We start from the raw sequence: 23,701 nt of genomic DNA on the forward strand, positions 1-23,701 counted from the left end.
GTAAACAGACGGTGGCCAAACCTCTGCCCAAAACTCAATTTCTTCTAAACTCAACCAAATTCAAATTCAAGCATATGCCGAGGTAGAACTCGACAAGGGAAACAAGTTTGATACCTGAGTTGGAATCGGAGGTCGCCAGAAAACACAGAATATGGCCGGAAAACTTAAGACCTTCTTTCATTCGTTTCTCTCTCTAGGAAGCTTCTCTGAAGAAACTGAGACCACAAACATGAAGAGGACAACGAGATGAAGCCATCCATACTGGTTAGACGCCGCGAATTGGCCAGAATCAGAAAACCCGATAGAAAATCCAAAAATATGTAGGGCTTCCTCCTGCCGCCGTCGATGGATTTTCGGAGCAGAGACGACCAGGCTCCGTTTTGAACCGCCAAGAGAGGTCGAACGGTGCCGATCTGACGTCCAGGAGAGGCCGGAAAAAGGAGATGCTATCGGATCTCTGCCGCCGCCCAACCGTCCACCACAACATACCTATCTCTCTATCTCTGCCGGCGAGAAAGACGCCTTCGCATCCACCAGAATGATTATCGGAACGATCTACTCCAAGGTGATCAGCGATCGCATGGTGGAGGTCCTCAAGGCTAAGAACACCGGCGCTTTTGCTACTGGAAACGGCAACTTTAGATCTAAAACCCATTCGAAGTCACCAATTTTGACCTTCTCTTCCTCCTCTCTAATCCCTTCTCTCTCTATTTTGACCTCCGCTTTCTCCAATTCGACTCCCTCTCCCTCCAATTTGACCTCCTCCTCCTCTCTGTCCACTTAGACCTCCTCTGTCACACATCGTACCTCATCTCCGCCGTCTCCGACCTCCTCTCTCTGCCCTTGCACCTCTTCTCTCTCTGCTTCAACCTCCTCTCTCTCCCGCTCAACCTCTTCTCTCTCCTCTTCCGCCGCCATTCCTCTCAACAAAAATAAAAAATTTATCGCGAATTTCGTACCGTAATTGCTGCGTTGTGCATGGCTATTAGGACAAAACCCAGAACCCAATTTGAATTCACATTGACAATCACTATGGAACAAGGAAAAGGAAGGAGAAACAAATCAGAGGTGAAAAATTAGAGCTTTGAATTTTGAAGAAGACAAAGCAGAAAGGAAGCTCCCTATGAAGTGAAGAAGGCTGAGGTGAGTTAGATTCTGGGTTCAAGTTTGCATCTTTGGGATTTGGGGATATCAGACCCAGAGAGTCTGAGACTCTGAGCTAGCCATAAAGAGAAGATGGTGGGCAGGTATGGGTTTGTGGAGGCTAGGAGAAAAATTGGATTTGAGGGAGGCGGTGATTTTGGTAGCCGGAGATTGAAGAAGAAGAAGAAGATTGGGTCGAAGAAGAAGAAGAGGGGGTCGAATATGGTCGTGGATTTTTTTTTTTTTTTTGCCTCTTTTTCATGAAATGACAATTTTAGCCCCGAAAGTGGGCTTCTTTGTCAGACTTAACGTCCAAATTGGACGGAAAATGAGACATTGGACACGGTTGAGGAAAATTGAAGAGTTCAAGGGGTAAACTGTTAAAATTGAGAGGACAGGGACTAACATGAAAATACCCCCAAACATCAGGGGGGTAAACTGAATTTAATCCTTTTTATTAATTCTTTATTTGTTTATGCAATTATAGGTGTACCCTCAATCCCCGGCTTGAACGATCCCTACTTATTCTATATTGACAACTACATTTTGCAGGGTTAAATTGCGCGCTTGTCCTTAGCGTATCAGTTCTTAACATCCTGGTTGTAACAGGGATTGATAATGGCTGCTTTTTCTCATCTGGTTCCTTGGTTCTCTTCATTTTAGGTCTTCCAGCTTGTTTCTTGTATGAGGGAGGTGCTATAGGGTAGTCCAGAACTTCCCAATCATCCTCACCAACAATATGATGGATAATGGGATTACAAGACTCCATTTATGTGGAAGCCATCAAGTAATAATCAGAAAAAAATGTTGGCTCTACCTTTATGTTGTATAAGAAGATGTTCTCTCTGCCACCTTATTCAGAATTTTCTTAATCGTAAGACCAACCAAATCAGTCCATCCTTTTGAGCTGTCACACTTCTATTTGTCATTCTAACAATTAGATCCATCCTTATTTTCTCCAGCATGGTTAAGATGAGCTTACCCCTAGCTGGAATGATTACTGCGTTGAATGACTCACGCAAGTTATTGATTAATATGTCACACTTTGAACTTTCCCTGAAATATGCCCTACTCCAGTGCTCTGGATTCTTATCTCGAAACCATTTTCATGCCTCATCATCCAATTGTTGCATCTCATTTCATGTGCCTACTAAACCACACCTTTGTCCTATCTCTTGCTGCATCTCAAACCAGTTGTTTCTGACCATCACTTGCATGCTTGGCCTTGAAATTATTGTACATATGTCTGTCTTTAGCACTAGGAAACAGCTTAGCTATTGCAATCCCCAAGCCCTTCTGTTTATTTGTGATGTAGTTGTATGCTGAATCCCTTTCAATTTGAAGATCCTACATCAAGTACCTCAGAAACCATCTCCAAATATCAGTGTTCTTCACTTCAGCAATTGCATATGCAATGGGAAATATTGCATTGTTTCCTAGTTGACCTGGGTGCTGACCCTTGATATGATATCTATTTTGTGATGACCTGGATTTTCGTTATTTAATTATTGCAATTTATAATGGACCAAATGTACGGATTATGGGTGTTGTGCTTTATTCGTACGTCATTCCTCAAAGACGATTGACCCAACCAGTATCCGGAAACCCGACCCGGCCAGCATTCCTTTTTCCGGCGACCTCTAGTGGTGAAACCTGCCCAGATTTCTTCCTCTCCTTGTTCTAGTCCTCCCTACGGTGGTCTCTAGCAGCGATTCTCACCTAGCAGGGTGGTTTGAAGCGGCAAAGTTTGCCGGCGACTGACCCGACTGGTTCTCTTGATTTCGGCGACGGCTGGAGGTGAAACTGATCTTGTTTTGCTCGCAGTAGCCTCCTTTTTCGACCCTTGGTGGTGGTTTTGATTGATTCTTGGTGTAGCGCTGCAACTCAAGGTGAATAGTAATTTCTAACTTGTGGCGACGATCGGCAGCGAACTAGGCTGAGTTTGCTTGAACTCCAGGTATTAAAGCTGATTATCGTTGTATAAAATCCATTTTATGCGGTTAGATCTTGCTGGTTTTGAGTTTGGACTGGTGGCGCATGTGGTGCACGTACAACCATCTATGGCGGTGCGTCCGGCCATGTTTGGGGTAGTTCCTTCATTTATCATCTACTCGTCAATACAAGCATTTTGATATATGATTTATAAATTTTGGAGATCGCTTGATCATGTTAGGTTTTTTTACCGGTTTCGATTTCCTCGGTTTTTGATCTCTGAGGATCCGGCCGTTCGATCGACTTGTAGTTTTGTCATATTGATTGTAGGACTGTCCCAGAGACTTTGGGTGGTCTCGGATGAGGTTTCTCCTCGATTTGGCGTTACTCACTACTACAAAAATTGGAACAGACGACGCTATGCAATTGTCCGTCGTGTGATTGAATTTTTTTTTTTTCAAACGTCGTTTCTTTAAGAGCTGTTGTCTGACAGGGACTTAGGAATTAGTTCAGAAGACGTTTAAGAAAAAAACATTTGTGTGACGCTAAAAAAAATTGAGCGGCAAGTTTCCCACCGTGTTAGTGGTGTCAAACCCTATATGAAACCCCAAATTTTCCCCAACATATATTGATCATACGACGAGAAATAATATAACTGTGGTCTAATCAAATAGTTTGACAGAAAGGAGGGAGATTTCCCACCACCATTTTTTTTCAACTCTCCTAAGAGGGAAGTCAAATTGATAGGAGACAAATCCCAAATTTAAAATTGATGCATTCAGACCACATTGTTATAGAATTTTGTTGTGTGAGTCCTTGTAGGGCTTGTCCAAATTGATAGGATAGGGCTTGAAACCCTACATTAAGCAAAAAGATAACAGATCAACCCAAAAACCAAAAGGCTCACTCCTCACTCTCGATAGCACCTTACTCTCTCTCGACAAAAACCCAAAACCAAAACCCTTACTCTCTTCTTCGACAAAGCCCTCTCTCTTGTTGACAAACCCCGACCTTTCTCTCTCCTCGACAAACACTATCTCTTCTTCGACAAACCCCGACTAAAGCTCTCTCTCTTCGACAAACCTCCACCAAAACCTAATGGGTTATTCCATATGGGAAATAGTGAAGGCCTGTGAACTGATTGGTTTGGGATTTTCTGGTTCAGAGGCGGTAGAAAACCTAATGGATAACCTCTAGGGTTCTTTAGATCTTTTGGCAATGGTGGTTGTTGGTTTAGGCGGAGATGTGGATTTGGGATTGAAGGCAAAAATGTCAAAATTGGGGCTAAGAAGGGCGTGTCGCGCCGATATCAGCACATGCTAGACAAAATGACTCTGCCATGGCCTTGGTCTACGTCCTCCGCGTCTACCTCATCCAGGGATTCTACATTGTGTCGTACGGCTTAGGGATCTACCTCCTTAACTTGCTTATCGGCCAATGAGTGTACCCAGCCTCAGGGTATGAGATAGAGGAATCAACAGAGGCAACAACCTCAGGGACATGCGAGGATGTTCGATGTTGGTCAGCAGAATGCAGGGGTGCAAGGTACCTTATCTGCTTGAAATTATCTTGTGTAGATGAAGTGTGATTATAGTGTGTCTTATCTCTTTGTGACTGTGTAGTGATGGGTTTGCCTGATGTCTATAGTTAGACTTTTGTGTGTGGCGTCTTTTTGTGGAGCGATTTTTGAGCATTGTGTATTGCGTGTTGTATGTTTCATTATGTGGTAGCTGAAATTCTTTGCAACCCTCTGTGTGTGTGCGATATCATGTGATGATTTACGTGTGGGTTGATCGATGCTAGACCTTATCTTAAATGTGTTTTGAGACGGTAGTACATTATTGAGTAGCAATGCATACTTCGTTTCTATTGTGGTAGAAATTGCTGTGAGGGTTGGTCTATGGAAAAACTTTGTGTTGTTTTTGTGGAAGGTTGACTGTGAAGGAACTGTGTGTCGATATTTTAGTTGAAGTGATGTTGTCATTTTCAATTCTAAGAAATGCCAGTGTGTCTTTATCAATGTGTTGATGCAGATACTGTTTGAGGACAGGATTCTGAATTGTTGTGTAGTCTGTGTGCAGTGCTATAGTTAGCAGAATTGTTGTGATGTTGTGTACAGAAATGAGATTTATGAAATGTTTGTTTTACCACCAAGTGGAGTGGTAGAGTGTGCTAGTGTGGCGATATGGGGTATTGTACCTTCATTTGTGGTTTAATCTAGACATTTTTTTATTTCGAGGAGTTAAGACTGTTTTAGAAACTACAAAGAATCACTCAAAGGGAGAGTGCGGCCATTGTTGGCAGTTGAATTTCATTCTGTATGGTTGACTAGCTCAATGTCGTGTGGAGGCTTCGTGGTGAGAGCAATTCTTGTTGGGGATCGAGAATTGGTTTTGGGGATGATTTATCCGTACTGGTTGGTGTGTGGTACGTTTAAATTTCGGGATGAAATTTCTTTAAGGAGGGTAGAATGTAGTACCCCGGAAATTCATTATTATTTTCCGAGGATTTTCCGTAATTTAATTAGTGGTTGTTGGACAATTTCGTGGTTCATGGATGAGGCGGAAGTGTTTCGGACAAATTTTTATTCGAAAAGTATGGTTTTAGGGGGGGCGCAAAGGTTGACTTTTCATACATTGTGATTCTCCGAAGACTTCCTTCACAAAAGTCGTAGAGCGCATCGACACGAGTTCGTGGACATGCAGAATGCGAAAATCGGAGTTCGTATGAAGAGGTTATGGCCATCGAAAAAGTTTCCATTTTGGTTATATAGGAAAATTTCCAGAAAAATTCAAAAAAAGCCAAGTTTCCATTTTCGGAAACTTTTTCTCTCCTTCTCTCTCCCCGAACCGCGTCGCCCCTCTCCCTTCGCCGGCTAAGTTCTCTGCCGTCCAGCCACCATAGGACGCCAAATCAAGTGGGTTCTCTTCGCCTCATCCTCCTCTAGAAGTCTGTGGAAGGATTGAAGAGAAATTCGAGTTGTGGAAGGAGCTACATCGACGGGAAGAGGCTGCGACGGAGCTGAAATCGCCTCCATCGTTTCTTCCTCCTCCAGCCACCATAGCCGGTGTGTCTTGAGGGGTTTTGTAGCCCAGAGGGTGGGGAAGGTTTCTCCCAAGGTGGGTTGCGGCAATTTCACGAGTGGAGGACGAATCGAGGATTTGAAACTCTAGGGTTTCAAATCGGCCCCTTTTATTCTAAGGTAAAATTGGATCGTTTGGCTTATAATTTGACTTCGATGTAGTTGGGAAAGTTGTTGTACATGTTGTGTAGAAGATTTTTGGTTTAGGAATTTGGCCAAATTCCGAGTTAGGCTGGCGGCGGTGTTTTCCGGCAGGTTCCGGCCACCTCAGGGGTAGTTTCTGCTCCTTATGGTGATCTACTCGTCGATACGAGCATTTCAATATATAGATTGTAATTTTTGGTGATCTAATGAGTATGTTATGATTTTTACGGTTTCGAACCGTTCGATTATTCGATCCGTGAGGATTCGAGTGTTCTATTGAATTATGGTTTTGACATATTGATCGTAGAAGTATTCTGGAGACTTTGGATGATCTCCGATGTGGTTTTGCCTTGATTGGCGTCACTTTTGTGGTTTTAGTTCAAAACGGGGGTTTCAGACTTTAATCGCTTGTGTTTCGTATACTAAGTTGGGACCGTATGTGATTAGGTACTTGACAGAGTTGTGTTGAGCGGATTGGGACGATTGTGCTTATCTTGGTTAGCGTGTGAAAATGCAGCGGGATTCAGAGGTGAGTAAATCTCACGATATTCGTTATAAGCATAATTACCATATTGTCTTGGAGTTATTAGGTTAACTATGACTATAGTTGGTATTAGTGGCATTCCTGAGTGGATGACTACATATATATATATATATATATATATATATATATATATATATATATATATATATAATTTACGTGAAATATATACGTATTGGTGGCTTCGTTGTGATGTGAACAATATTTGAAATGAGTTCAGTATTGCTTGAGAATGGTGAAATTATGTATTGAGTTGTGATTGTAGAATTTCATTTGTTGAGATACCATGGGTCTAGTATGACCATCTTAATTGGTGATTTAAGATATGGTAGCTTGTGTAGGAATATATGTGTAATGAATCGATGACATCAGTGTAATGAATCTTTGTGATGATTATCATGTAAAGCTTGTGTAGGAATATCTGTGTAATGAATCGGCGAAATCTGTGTGATGATCAGTTGGATGATTGCTATCTGTACGTGTGATGACCGACGAAATCTGTGGATGATTAGTTGGATGAATGCTATCTGTGTGATGACCGGAGGAATCTGTGTGATGATCAGTTGGATGATGGCTATCTGTGTGATGACCGGTGAAATCTGTGTGATGACTGCTCTGTAGCGGAGTTGAATTGTTATTAAGTTAACAACAATCGAGAGGACTGCTGTGATGGTCGGAGCTACCTACGGATGTCAGAGTGTGTGGTTATGATGATTACTATGACTTGAATTGCTTGACTTAATGTGACCTCCTGAACTAAACTATACGCAGGGATTACTATGAATTGTTTCGCTTGTTTTGAATTGTGATTGCCTTGACTCGCCGTTGTGCGTCAAAAGATTTCCAAACATTACTTGAGGAGGTTTTGTTTGTCTAGAATTTGTGTAATTGGATGCTAGGTTAAGAATCTGAGCATGTGGTTTTAGTCACGAGTTGACCTACGTAAGCATATTATGGAAGGTTATGAAACAAATGGTTGTAGTTATGAGTTATGTGCTTATAGTTGTTTAGGTTGAGGTGACTTAAAAATATGTTTCTGCTTTATGATTTTGAGTTTACTTATACAAGCTTTCATAAGATTACCGGGTTTGTTGTGTGGCAACCTGGTGCACTATTCGATGGCACTACTACAAAAACATGATTTAAGGACATTGAAACCGTGTCATTAAATACATACAAGCTAGGACTCTTTACCTCTATCCGGGAGTCATCATAAGTCCCAAACAAGGACACTGGAAATGTGTCCTCTTATCTATACGAGGACACAGTTTATGTGTCCTAATAATAGCTTTGGACATGGTGTCCTTATATCCATAAGAGGACACCTAAATTGCATCCTTATATTATCAAATAAGTGTCCTCCTTTCTATACGAGGACACAGTTTATGTGTCCTAATAGCTTTGGACATGGTGTCCTTATATCCATAAGAGGACACCTAAATTGCATCCTTATATTATCAAATAAGTGTCATCTTTTCTATACGAGGACACACAATTTGTGTCCTAAAATGTCTGAAAATGGTGTCCTTAAATCTATGAGAGGACACAAAAACAGCACTCTCAAATGTGTCCTTTATTTTATACAAGAACACATAAATTGTGTCCTAAAAAGTCTGGAAATAGAGTCCTTAAATCTATAAGAGGACACAAAAAATACACTATCAAATGTGTCCTCTTTTGTATACAAGGACACACAAATTGTGTCCTCAAATATTTGTAAACAGAGTCCTTAAATTCATAAGAGGATACAAAAATACATTCCCATATGTGTCATGTTTCTTATACCAAGACACTTAAATTATGTCCTCAAAGTTCTAAAAATGGAGTCATTAAATTCATAAGGGAATACAATGTCATATTATAAAAATTACGCGCATAAGATTGAGTACACATCAAACAAGTCCATATCTATATAAAACATCCATCAATACATGTCTAAGACCAAAAGAAGTAGTCTGTAGAAACCACAAGTCCAACAACATAATGTACTACTACGACTGATTTGAAGCTAACTACATAATTCAAAGCTAGCTAGTTGTTGCTGCCACATATATAACTCAATTCATACCATCCAAAACAAGTAATACCTGCAAAAACAACAAGTCCAACATCCAGAATTAATGTACTAGTACTACTACTGTTTGTAAGACACATAATTCAAAGCTAGCTGTTGCGCGCTACATATATAAGTCAATTCATACTAGAAATAAGAAATATACATACTTGCATGCTAACTATGTTACTTCATCTTGGATATATCCATCAACTTGCTCCACCCACTCTACTCGAACTATATCAATCTCTTCTTAAGTGTAAGTCTCTTTTCCCTCAAACTGAATGATCAATCAATAAATATATTTATTACATTATTATATAGTGAATATTACAGTAAAAGGTTTATGACCAGATTAAGAAGTAACCTGCTAGTAAACAATCACAACTAATCAAAACATGCAAGCAGTACACAAAATTGATCTACAACTATGTCGAAACAACCAGTACACAAAACTGAGCTACAATTCTGTCACGCCCCGGATTTTGAATGATAAATTCAAATCCGAAACCTGAATAATTACAATTACAAAAAAAACAAATCTCGAAACTTCGAGTTCATTATTACAATTCACTCTCACAATATATTATAAAGCTCAAATGAGCATAACACACCTCACAACTTACAATTGTTGTAAAACTCTAACAATTGCTCTAACCGCGCGATCACCGTCCTGGTTCTCCTGTCCTGTAGGATTACCCGCTACACAATTTGAATAGTGTACCGGGAGTTGCAACAACACAAAACCCGGTAAGCTTTTTACAGCCAGTATGAGTAAACAAGAAAGAACTGTTGATTTATTAGATTTCAAGACTACCACAAACCCACGTTACTTTCTCACTCTCATATATATATATAGACACTTATGAGTTACTCTCAATTTAGCTCATAAGATCACTCACTCTCATATATATATGTAGACACTTATGAGTTACTCTCAATTTAGCTCATAAGATTTCCCAACATTTGGTAGACAGACTCATATATATATATAGACCCTTATGAGTTACTCTCAATTTCCCTCATAAGGTTACCATATATATATTGACACTTATGAGTTACTCTCAATTTCACTCATAAGGTCACTCCACATTTGGCAGACAGACTAGAGCTCTAACTGAACGTAACCACTCGTCCGGCCACAGACGTGATTACGATTTAATACTATTAATAACCACCAGCCCGGTACGAGAGCGTGATTCACTAATAGATGCCATGGTCACCTCGTGACCTAGTGATCTCCACAGATCACAACAATTTATTGTTCCTCAACAATAAAACTCAACACCTCTCACAATATATTGTTTCTCAACAATAAACTCAATACCTCTCACAATATATTGTTTCTCAACAATAAACTCAACACAACTCCAACAATACATATTATTTCACGTAATAATATATATACAGACATTCACACAGGAATGTCTAATACACCAACAATAGTTCATATAATTGCAAAATAAAGCAATTAAATATATTGGGTTCGTAATATGAACCACGTGAGGTTTACTCACCTCTAATCCAGCTGCGTCTTCTTAACAGCTCCATTAACAATCTCACGAATCGTCCGCCAAATAAATCCATCGATCACCTAATCCAATAATGATCTTAACTTAGCCAACAACTCAAAAGCACACATATACGGAAATCCAACGGTCGGATTCTAATTTAATGATGATCCAACGGTCAGATCGAATTTATACGATGATCCAACGGTCGGATCCTCACGGATCGCCCTTAGGATCATCCTCCAAAATTATCATTAAAGACTCAGATCTTCTTGAATCACTCTAACAAACATCTCCATAAAATTATATGAAAATCCGACGGTCAGATTCTCACGAATCGCCTTCCGAATCACTATTTCTCAATTATACGAAGATCCAACGGTCGGATCTTCGCCCGTGACCTCACAAAGTCACCGGGACAGTCATACGATCAACATATCCAAAATTGAAGCAAAACCGATGGTCAGATCTTCACAGATCGTAAACCGAAGATAAACGTAAAAACGTTAAATAGTAACGTCAAAACGAAAATCCACTATTTATCAACTTTTTTTTAACATGACCATGTTATATATCAAAACGCTCGTATGGATGCATAGATCATCGCCTAGATAATGAAAACTCGAAATATGGTCTGATGCGCCGCCACAAGCGGTGGTCAGTGGGCGGTCAACGCGGCGGTCAACCACCTCAGATGGCAAAGTGACCAACTACAAACTGGTTCAAAATGAAAGGGTGGTCGACTTTCATACCTGGAGCTAAGCCTGGTTCGGCCTAGATCGTCCTAAATCAAGCGTTGAAGTTGGATTAATCTCGTGCGTCTGATCAGATTCCAGATTGAATCAGGGACGTCGAAATCTTCAACTCGTGATCTTTCACTCCACACTCCAAATCGTCAAGCAAGGCCTATATGGGGATGATCAGGGGGAGGAGGAGATCACGAAAATGGGGAGGATCGGCCCGTGCAACGCCGGCACGGCCAAGATCCGGTCGGGTCGAATGCTAGGCTCTGGGGGGCTTCGATCCACGTCTGGGGGCAGCGGCGGTGCAAGGGGAGGCCACCAGGCGGCTGGGCGTGGCACGGCGAGTCCGGAGAGGGCCGGGTCGTGGCCGGAGGACGCCGGAGGAGGGAGATGGGTCCGGGTCGGGTCAGTCGGGTCGGCTGCGTAGGGAGGAGAGAGAACGGAGGAAACCGGGGGCCAAAATGCAAAATTTGCATTTTTTCGTCCTTAATGAATAAATCTGATATTTTTCCTATTTATAGAAAATTCCCAATTTTCAAATATTCATAACTTAATCATACGAACTCCGAATATTGCGTTCCACATGTCCACGAACTCGTATCGACGAGCTCTACAACTTTCATGAAGGAAGTTTTCCAAAATTTTGAACGTATAAAAAGTCAACTTTGTTGACCCCCTAAAAACGTTCGTTTTCGAAAATAAAATCGTTCGAACTAATTCCACAACTTTTCCAAGCTTCGTACTCGCTCCTACTATCGTGAAATCATTTCTAAAAAACCATGGAATTTAATTTGGATTTTCCGGGGTATTACAGTCTACCCTCCTTAAAGAAATTTCGTCCCGAAATTTAAGCGTAAGTCAATTCCTCTCGATTAAGGTTGACCTAACTATAGAATCTCCATCTTTTCCAAATCTGTAGTAATCTACAAAGCCACAGCCCTTGTATAAAAATACATTCCTATGGCCACTAAATCCTTTCATCACAAACGTAAACTCACACAACAACTGCTCAACAACACTCCACATCACATACACAAAATCGTCACATGGATCATCTCATAGATCCTCACATAGATCTTCACATAGATCATCACATAGATCTTCACATAGATCATCACTCTGTACTGGCATACAAGCACAGTAAACACTCCCACAAAGTGTTTCGCTACTCAATTAGCATCACGGTAAATCTCCATAGTAAAACTTAAGCATGCACCACTCTTCACAACCATAGAGATGCATCACTCAAAACAAATCATCCCCAAAAGCACGCCAATAAATTATGTCACCCAATGATGATGACTTGGGCTTGCTCAATCCTTGGGCTAAGCACTAGGGCTGGCCATTTGGGCCTGAAGAAATCGGACCATCCACATTTCGAACCGGCCCAAACCAATTTGGGTTTAACATTTGGGCCTACTATTCGGGCCGAACAATTGGGCTTACCATTTGGGCCTACCATTCGGGCCGAACAATTGGGCTTAACATTTGGGCCTACCAATCGGCCGAACCAAAAGCATTTTGAATAGGCCCAACCAATTTGGGCTTACTATTCGGCCCACAAAGTTTAGCTCGGCTACGGTATGAAATTGTACATACCGTAGGTATACCGTATATACGTATGCATACCGTACAGACCGTATATACGTATATATACCATACATACCGTATATACGTCCGTATATCAAGCATATACGAGATCCAAAAATATTTGTAGGAGGTAAGGTTCGAACTCCCGACCTCGAACACGAAGGTTTTGCTCTCAACCACTGAAGCAAGAGCTGCCTTCATTAATATATGCTCACGTGTTATATTTATTATGTCATAAGCGACATAAATAAAATAACGGGGGAGGCAAGGTTCGAAACCTCAACCTGCCGCACGAAACCTTTGTCCCCCAACCACTGGAGCACAAGCTGTGCTTAATATAATGTGTACAAATGTTATACTTATTATGTCATAAGCGAACATAATAAAAATAAACGAGAGGCAAGGTTCGAACCTCTCACCTCTTGTACAAGAGCTTTGCTCTTCAACCACTAGAGCACCAGCTGCTCTCTTTACTATCCATGCAACTCCCTTTATTTATTCTATCATAAGCGATAGAATAAAAACAAACTGTCGGTACACTCCACGTGCCACGACACGTCTCTTCCGTGATTTACGGAAAGCAAATCACTTTCGGCTAAAGCTGTCTGCCACAGCGTCTCGAGATTCCCTCGGTCCCCTTACACGCTCTCCACGCGCCAACAGCTTTTCCGTGTTTTAGGGCGACTTTAATCCAACGCGTAGAATGAATCACAGGAGTCGTCCATCCAACGGTGGAGATCCGCTCACCTCGCTCTATAAATAGGTGCATTCTGAGGGCGCAACTGTTCATTCCAAAGGAACGAAAATCTCTCCTGAGTTCCAGCCCCTCTCTCCCAACTCTTCAGCTTTCCTCTTCTTTCAAAACTCAAAACATTTCTTCTTCGATTCAATCCTTCTCTTCTGATCTTCTCTCCCATCTAGTTGATTCAATCCCATCTTTCCTCTGAACTTTCAGATCTCCAACACACCATCATCATCCTTAATCCCTTTAACAACAACTCCTTCAAACACTCGACAACTTTACTCTTCGATCTTCACATCCCCTCAACCCATCACCATGGAACCACGAACTCTGCAACTGATGGAGCTACAAACCCAACAACAAATCGAGGATGGAGGAAACAACCAAGCAGCCGGGAGTAGTGCCAACACGGATTTCTGGCGAAGCCGTGCCAGGTGGGTTCCTACTCCAGATCAAATAAGGATCCTCAGGGATCTTTACTACGACAAGGGAGTTAAGACCCCAACTACAGAGCAGATTCACGAGATCTGTCTCCAGCTGCAACAGTATGGACAGGTTGAGGGCAAGAACATTTATTTTTGGTTCCAGAATGTCAGGGCTCGAGAGAAGCAGATGAAGAGGCGCAATCAGGCTGCTCAAGTGCCCATGGGAACTAGTTCTCCTGGTACTGGTGGATCCATTGATCTCAATTTTGGGTCCACTGGTTCTACTGGTGCTGGTGGATCCATCGACATCAATTTTGGGCCAGCTGGTGGATCCATTGACATCAATTTTGGGTCCACTAGTTCTACTGATGATGGTAGATCCATTAATCTCAATTTTGGTTCCACCGATTCTACTGGTAATGAAGGATTTCTTGATTTAAATTTTGTTTCATATTCTTCCTCACCCTTCAATACTAATACCAGTACAACTCTTTTGGCACAACAGGAGGACAAACATCCCTGCAACAACGAGGAGGAGATCACCAGGAGGTTCAAACTCTTCCTCTGTTCCCCGTGCACGGCGAGGACGTCTTTGGTAACCTGAAGACTACTTCCGAGGAAGGTAGTGCACATGATTACTATTTCGGTGGCTCAGGCGGTTACAACCGTGGATCTCCAGTTTCTCTTGAGCTCAGCCTCAACCCATCCGGAGCTACTGATTAGGCTTAGTATAGCGTAGTTCCAATTTCCTTTTTGTAATAATAAATCAATAAGATAGTGTGCATGTTGTTTCTTCTTTTTGTTTAACCAACAACAACACCAAGGATCGAACCTTGGTCACCCAATACTATTTTCAAAACCATAAACAACTCTACTGCACACATCTTACATAATGATGCAATAAAAACAATCACTCAAAAAGAATCCAACAATCAATTAAGTCGCATCGAGGTCTAGCTAGTATCCTCTGAGTCAAACCAAACACAACAATTTCATCGATAGGATTAGGGATTTATAAAGCTAAACACATCCTGAGTTAGCTAGGAAAAACCCACGTTTTTAGAGTTACTCTTACAACTCTTATAGAATCTCGATAATTCCATCTATCAATTGCTTCAACAAAAACTCACCACAATTCAATCCCTAACATTTAGCGATTCAGAAATCAAATCAAACTCCATATCACATAGTAATTCACTTGAACCACTATGGATACCTAACAAAATCACTAAAATCAATATCCGAAATTGCGTTTAACTATAACACCTAAAATCAATCACCAAAGGCACACACTCTCATCCAACATCATTCACAAGAACTGATTCTAACTCTCCCAATTAATTACACCAAAATCAACTCCATTGCAAAACTTTAAGTGTCCCGCCTACTTAAACTTAAAACACACAACAACTTCAAATTCACTGCAGCCCATCTCCATACTACGATCCAAAACTTAAGAAAACTAGTTCACCACACAAAGGCCACAAAATTCAATTTCATTCACTTGAACAAAACTATATTCACAAGTCACGGTCAGGTCATCAACCCATGGTGTTCAAATGAATAAATTTCAAATCCAGTTTTCCTTATGAATCGTAACGTATCGTTCCAAAATGATGCAAGTAACATCAACCACGTATATAAGACACATCTCGCGAACTCAATTCAAATTCAGAATCACCAAAACTACTACTAATTCCAATTCTACCAACAATCTTGATTCTGAAGGAATTATAGTACTCAACGACAACCCAAAACAATGGTCTCTCATCTCTAACCATCGAGCACAAAATAAAATTCTTGTCTCGCACCTTAAACCCTGCTTAACAACTTACAAGCACAAGGAAGAAGTAACCGCAATAATTCCTTCCCTAACCGCAACACTACTCACAACTCCACATGAGTCAAGAATCTATTCAAGAACATTAGTATATCCAACTTAAAAAGGCAAAATTACCATCGATTAATACTCGTATCCACATTACAGACGAGCATAGGTCCAGACCATGCCTTCAACCAAACACTTCAACAATCAAAAGAACCTCATTTCCATAAAACAATCCTCGTTGACTTAACAGAGTTGAATCAAGAGGTTCCTATTCCTCAAGGATTGTAACTCGCGGCCACTGAACTTATTCCCATACGAACCTACAAGACAACTGTAAGGTTCTAAGTACAACCCTTTCGAATATCCATCACCTAAGGAGTATAGTATGCTTGGCTAATACTTGTATAACACTTAAAACACAGTATAAGTCAAATACAAATTCATATTAACCAAGTCAATACTATAGGGAATGTATTCACGTTCCCTAAACGACCTAGCGGCCTAAACAACTCCCAACACTCACGCATACCCAATGACTTAGCCAATACCGAAGAGCACACGATGGGGATCCGCTGCAGACGGGCCATCACTCGGAAGGTATTGACACATCACCAAATATGCACCTTACGCTCTGATACCAAACTGTCACGCCCTGGATTTTGAATGATAAATTCAAATCCGAAACCTGAATAATTACAATTACAAAAAAAACAAATCTCGAAACTTCGAGTTCATTATTACAATTCACTCTCACAATATATTATAAAGCTCAAATGAGCATAACACACCTCACAACTTACAATTGTTGTAAAACTCTAACAATTGCTCTAACCGCGCGATCACCGTCCTGTTTCTCCTGTCCTGTAGGATTACCCGCTACACAATTTGAATAGTGTACCGGGAGTTGCAACAACACAAAACCCGGTAAGCTTTTTACAGCCAGTATGAGTAAACAAGAAAGAACTGTTGATTTATTAGATTTCAAGACTACCACAAACCCACGTTACTTTCTCACTCTCATATATATATATAGACACTTATGAGTTACTCTCAATTTAGCTCATAAGATCACTCACTCTCATATATATATGTAGACACTTATGAGTTACTCTCAATTTAGCTCATAAGATTTCCCAACATTTGGTAGACAGACTCATATATATATATAGACCCTTATGAGTTACTCTCAATTTCCCTCATAAGGTTACCATATATATATTGACACTTATGAGTTACTCTCAATTTCACTCATAAGGTCACTCCACATTTGGCAGACAGACTAGAGCTCTAACTGAACGTAACCACTCGTCCGGCCACAGACGTGATTACGATTTAATACTATTAATAACCACCAGCCCGGTACGAGAGCGTGATTCACTAATAGATGCCATGGTCACCTCGTGACCTAGTGATCTCCACAGATCACAACAATTTATTGTTCCTCAACAATAAAACTCAACACCTCTCACAATATATTGTTTCTCAACAATAAACTCAATACCTCTCACAATATATTGTTTCTCAACAATAAACTCAACACAACTCCAACAATACATATTATTTCACGTAATAATATATATACAGACATTCACACAGGAATGTCTAATACACCAACAATAGTTCATATAATTGCAAAATAAAGCAATTAAATATATTGGGTTCGTAATATGAACCACGTGAGGTTTACTCACCTCTAATCCAGCTGCGTCTTCTTAACAGCTCCATTAACAATCTCACGAATCGTCCGCCAAATAAATCCATCGATCACCTAATCCAATAATGATCTTAACTTAGCCAACAACTCAAAAGCACACATATACGGAAATCCAACGGTCGGATTCTAATTTAATGATGATCCAACGGTCAGATCGAATTTATACGATGATCCAACGGTCGGATCCTCACGGATCGCCCTTAGGATCATCCTCCAAAATTATCATTAAAGACTCAGATCTTCTTGAATCACTCTAACAAACATCTCCATAAAATTATATGAAAATCCGACGGTCAGATTCTCACGAATCGCCTTCCGAATCACTATTTCTCAATTATACGAAGATCCAACGGTCGGATCTTCGCCCGTGACCTCACAAAGTCACCGGGACAGTCATACGATCAACATATCCAAAATTGAAGCAAAACCGATGGTCAGATCTTCACAGATCGTAAACCGAAGATAAACGTAAAAACGTTAAATAGTAACGTCAAAACGAAAATCCACTATTTATCAACTTTTTTTTAACATGACCATGTTATATATCAAAACGCTCGTATGGATGCATAGATCATCGCCTAGATAATGAAAACTCGAAATATGGTCTGATGCGCCGCCACAAGCGGTGGTCAGTGGGCGGTCAACGCGGCGGTCAACCACCTCAGATGGCAAAGTGACCAACTACAAACTGGTTCAAAATGAAAGGGTGGTCGACTTTCATACCTGGAGCTAAGCCTGGTTCGGCCTAGATCGTCCTAAATCAAGCGTTGAAGTTGGATTAATCTCGTGCGTCTGATCAGATTCCAGATTGAATCAGGGACGTCGAAATCTTCAACTCGTGATCTTTCACTCCACACTCCAAATCGTCAAGCAAGGCCTATATGGGGATGATCAGGGGGAGGAGGAGATCACGAAAATGGGGAGGATCGGCCCGTGCAACGCCGGCACGGCCAAGATCCGGTCGGGTCGAATGCTAGGCTCTGGGGGGCTTCGATCCACGTCTGGGGGCAGCGGCGGTGCAAGGGGAGGCCACCAGGCGGCTGGGCGTGGCACGGCGAGTCCGGAGAGGGCCGGGTCGTGGCCGGAGGACGCCGGAGGAGGGAGATGGGTCCGGGTCGGGTCAGTCGGGTCGGCTGCGTAGGGAGGAGAGAGAACGGAGGAAACCGGGGGCCAAAATGCAAAATTTGCATTTTTTCGTCCTTAATGAATAAATCTGATATTTTTCCTATTTATAGAAAATTCCCAATTTTCAAATATTCATAACTTAATCATACGAACTCCGAATATTGCGTTCCACATGTCCACGAACTCGTATCGACGAGCTCTACAACTTTCATGAAGGAAGTTTTCCAAAATTTTGAACGTATAAAAAGTCAACTTTGTTGACCCCCTAAAAACGTTCGTTTTCGAAAATAAAATCGTTCGAACTAATTCCACAACTTTTCCAAGCTTCGTACTCGCTCCTACTATCGTGAAATCATTTCTAAAAAACCATGGAATTTAATTTGGATTTTCCGGGGTATTACAAATTCATCACAACATACAACCGGTACACAAAACTGAGCTACAACTATGTCAAAACAACCGGTACACAAAACTGAGATACAACTAGTCAAAGCATACAAGCGCGCAGTACACAAAACTGAGCTAAAATTGATTAAAACAACTGGTACACAAAACTGATCGAGCTGTAACTAATTAAAACATACAACAGTTCACAAAACTAAGCTAAAACTGATCAAAACAACCAGTACACAAAATTGAGCTACAACTAATCAAAACATGCAACCATTACACAAAACTGATCTAATTAACCTTATTACCAACCACTAAAACAATATTACTAACCATATTTAAAATTGAGTTGCTTGGAGTTCAATAATTTCTTTCATGTATTTCATGACATAATATCCACACTCCACCGATCCAGGTTGTCTGGGACACTACAGAATAATTGAAGATCAATATTGCAGCGCATGTACTGGTTTACCATCAGATCAAAGGAAAACAAAAAAGTATAAATGTACCTTAACCAGATCCCAATGAACTGCTTTACGATTCTTTCTTCCCTTTTGAGCATTAAACATCGTAATTGCACTGCATCATGAAGAGCTCATTAAGAAAACAGTAAGCTAGTGATCTAATGACCACTATGGCGACAACATCAATCCAACTCCAGACCATAAATAACTTAACAAACTATAAATTAGAAAACACTCTAACATCTCATTTTATTCAATTTTTGAAATGAAGCTAGAGGACAGAATCATTACAGCTCTACGATGTTCTTCATTCCTGGATTGATGTTAATGTTACTCAATGGGTCGAAGTAATACACCAATGCAGTAAACGGGTTAATGGCAGCCAACAACCAATGATTCCTGCATTAAAAAATAAAATAAATCTCTACTTTATAGTGCATGCATCTCCTAAGAAAAATAACTATGAAATGTCGTACAACAATAAACATACCCTGTATTATAAGAAGCAAGACTCTAATCTAAGTGATAGCGCACATGATCTAGCCTCAACCTTTCCAACTTCATTAGAGATGCGGCCAGGATCCACAAATGCATACAAGTGATCCTCATCCTTCATTTTCAACAATGACCAGAGGTGTCTACGTAAAAGAAAAAAAAAGTTAATTTTTCTAAAAACAAAACCTAGCATGCGAATTATTCATTAAACATGCATGTAAATGTCTCTAACCTCATGTAGATAGAAATGCAAATGGTGGATATTGGTTGCATCAAACAAAACTGGATGATGTCGTTATTGTTTATGAATGTATTGTGGTCATTTCCAAACACACCATCTTCCATGGGGACCGACACTGCTATAGATTCATCCATTGTTCTTGCCAAACGCAGTAGAAGATGCACAGATACAAGCATCTTGTATGCTGCTTGTCTGCATGGTGTTTTACTCGAAGACTTTCGAGTGCTCATTGAGTTCTAAATATGAATTAAAATAACATGTAAATACCATATTTAACTTCTAGTGATGGAAATTATAATCGGCTTACTATATACCTCTTCATGTGACATTAAAACAAGATGTCGAGGCCAAGCAACATGAGTACCGATGACTTGCTTTACTGTAAAAATGTCACCTGACACATTTGGGATTGGGAGATAAGCATCCTCCTTGATAGACACATCAATTGAGATACGTACATTTTCTGCTCCTAGGGGCACTCCATGTTTCGGCCCATCCAACATTATTACGGTTCCCAATGCAACGATGTTATATTTGGTGTCTACTACTAGGTTGCATTTTTTTCCCTTAAAATAAATGAATTCAAATCATAAGCTTATAGTCAATGTCATTACCCGGCTGTTTAGGACCAGATATTAACATTGTTAGCATAATAAATTTTCTTTTCATACACAACCACGGTGGTAGGTTATAGGCGACCATAAGAACCGGCCAACAACTATACCTACTACTAAGAGAACCATGAGGATTGATTCCATCTGCTGAAATTGCCAATCGGAGGTTTCTAGGGTCATCCCCAAAATCTGGCCACATGTGATCTACAAGCTTCCATGAAGGAGAGTCCGCAGGATGCCGAAGTTTACCATATTCTTCTCTTTCTGTGGCATGCCATGTTAAGTTTTTTGTTGTATCCCTATTACGAAACATCCTTCTAAATCTAGGGATTGGGGGAAAATACCACAAAACCTTTGTTGGTACTTGTTTTTTCTTAACTCCACTAGAATTCTTACTAGCCTTCCATCTAGACACACCACAAGTAGGACATACAGATGCTTCTGAAGACTCCATCCTATATGGGATGCAATCATTAGAGCATGCGTGTATTTTCTCATACTCCATCCCCAAAGACCCCAATGTCTTCTTTGCTTCATACAAGGTTGAAGGCATCTCATTCATTTGTGGAAGTAGTTCTTGTAAGAATTTCAAAAATGTTGAAAAGCTTTTATTAGGCCACCGCCTTGTGCTTTCAAGTTATACAATCTGACTAGAGTTGATAACTTAGTAAACTTCACACAACCAGGATATATAGGTTTCTCGGCATCTTCTAGCAACTTCTCAAATACTTCTGGATTGCTAACAAATTCATCCTTCACAGCTTCGACCATCTCTATAGTGTTTTCCATAAAAATGCTTTCATTGTAGCTTTCCCAGATTCCATCTTTTCTTTCCAGATCTGAACTAGGAATAGGCTCTCCATCCCAATACCATGTAACGTAGCTCTGATCAATACCATAACAAATCAAATGATTTCTAACCTCCTTGATAGTCTATGGTTTAACATGTCCACATTCTAAACAAGGACAACGAATGGAACTAGGATCAGCAGCATGGTGTAGAGCAAATTCACAAAAATGATCAACCCCATTCTTGTATTCATCTGATCTTCTATCCATAGACATCCAACTTTTATCCATTTATATCTAGTATTAATACTAAGTGTCAGAAGATTTACATATATGATGCAAATACCACTAATAGTAAACTCAGGCATGTGAAGACAATCATGCAAATAAAAGCGGCCAGATCTTTGCGACTATTAATAACATGCATAATCAAATATAAAACTCTAAAAGGTAGCAGATACAAACAAGAAAAAGCAAAAGGAAGACACACTGATAGCACAATACATTCCATGCTCAAGTAAATATCCATGTATATATGTGCATCTAAATATATGTATTTATATATAAGAGATAAAACTTTCTAACCTCAGTTAAAGCAATATTTAGAGCTAGCTTTCAACACAATTGACTCAATGACTTAGAACTTTGCAGCTCTTTCCTTCCCTTACAAAACTGAACTTGAACCTCCAATCAACTTCCTAAGTACCGCAATAGCTAACAGTGAGAAATACAATCTTAAAGACCTCCCATTTTCTACCTGCAATCATCAACACAAGTATTTTTCAATTGAAACAGAAAACAAATTAAAGCAAGAACAATAGCAGCTGAAACAACTAAATCTTGTATGGGTTTTTCCTTTAAACAACTAAATGTTTTTTATGCGACTTTACAACTAATCTGTTCAGTTATTGAAGTTCTGAATGTTATCATCCTTGGTGTCGGAAAATGTTCATTGCAAAAACTGTTGTAATATAGGAAAGTGGCAAATAGTATGTGGTAGGCATATAAGCTATTAATAAGCTTCTCATTGCAGACTTTTGCACACTCCAATATGAAAACTGAAAAGTAAAACTATGTAATATTTGATGGTATTTGGACTTTAGAGGATGTCAATGAAAGGATTTATAAAAAATAAAATAAAAAAATAAATAAAAAGCATGCTGTAGAATTGTAAGTGTAAAAGTTAACATCCATTATGTATGCCTTTCCAGCATTCCCATACTTCATGATGTATGTACATGTCTCTAGATGGATGTACAGATCTTATAAAACTACAGTTCTAACAAAACCTATCCATTACTTGGTAATTATAGAACTACATTGGAATTCACTTGTTTTTCACTTTCTGATTCTTGTTCTGAAATTAGACTAGAATCAACAGACGAACAACCACATAAGCCAAAAAGAAAGCCAGAACAAAAATATTATTAATTAAATCCACACAAAAAATTAAAGCAGAATCAGAACATTTGCCAGAGGTAAACTAATGCATAATGGGGGGAAACACCAATTGGGAATGCAAGTCGATCAATATATCAGAACATTTGCCATAAGGCCAACAAATTGGGTGGAGAGTATGTTAACAAGTTACTGAAAATAGCCATATATGTGAATTCATTACCTTAACAGATATAGCAAGAACCAAGTAATCCTTTTGCAATCTCCTGGACGCCTTTCCCCCTTCATCTGTTTTCAAATGGCATAACAATACCCAGTTAAATTCATCAACACCATGTACATAGTAAAACACCATAATCTATAAAAATTAACAATCACTAAGCCTTGCAATTCTCCAATGGATATTTCTACATGAGTGCCAGGAACCAAATGTCCAAACTTTTAAACAGAGGTTTTTATATAACCTTTGTGTTATACAAGGTCTTCACAAGAAAAGCAAATTAAACCAAATGACTGACTAAAGCCCAGTACATTTTGGGATCACAAATTTGGATAAAAAAAAACTTGTGTCTAAGTCCCTTTTCTTTCATTTCTGATGCAGTCAATCAAAGTAACTCAGACAGACAACTCGCAAAGCAAACTCTCTCTCACTCCTATTTTCACTTTGCCTAGGTTTTCACATCACTAGCAAACTCAGTACTCCTAAAGTATTCTGCCTATTGTGAGTATCAACC

General features: G+C 39.9%; 1 long non-coding RNA gene across 1 annotated transcript; it reads right to left on the bottom strand.

Annotated features, from left to right (window-relative positions):
• Positions 1-19,721: 19,721 nt before the first annotated feature.
• On the bottom strand, positions 19,722-23,247 carry LOC133738686 (uncharacterized). Its single transcript, XR_009860231.1, has 3 exons — positions 23,191-23,247; positions 22,155-22,326; positions 19,722-19,829 (listed from the first exon to the last, which is right to left on the bottom strand). It is a non-coding gene; the product is annotated as an uncharacterized LOC133738686 (long non-coding RNA).
• Between the last annotated feature and the right edge of the window lie 454 nt (positions 23,248-23,701).

This window comes from Rosa rugosa, chromosome 3, assembly GCF_958449725.1.
Source record: "Rosa rugosa chromosome 3, drRosRugo1.1, whole genome shotgun sequence".
Taxonomy (NCBI): domain Eukaryota; kingdom Viridiplantae; phylum Streptophyta; class Magnoliopsida; order Rosales; family Rosaceae; genus Rosa; species Rosa rugosa.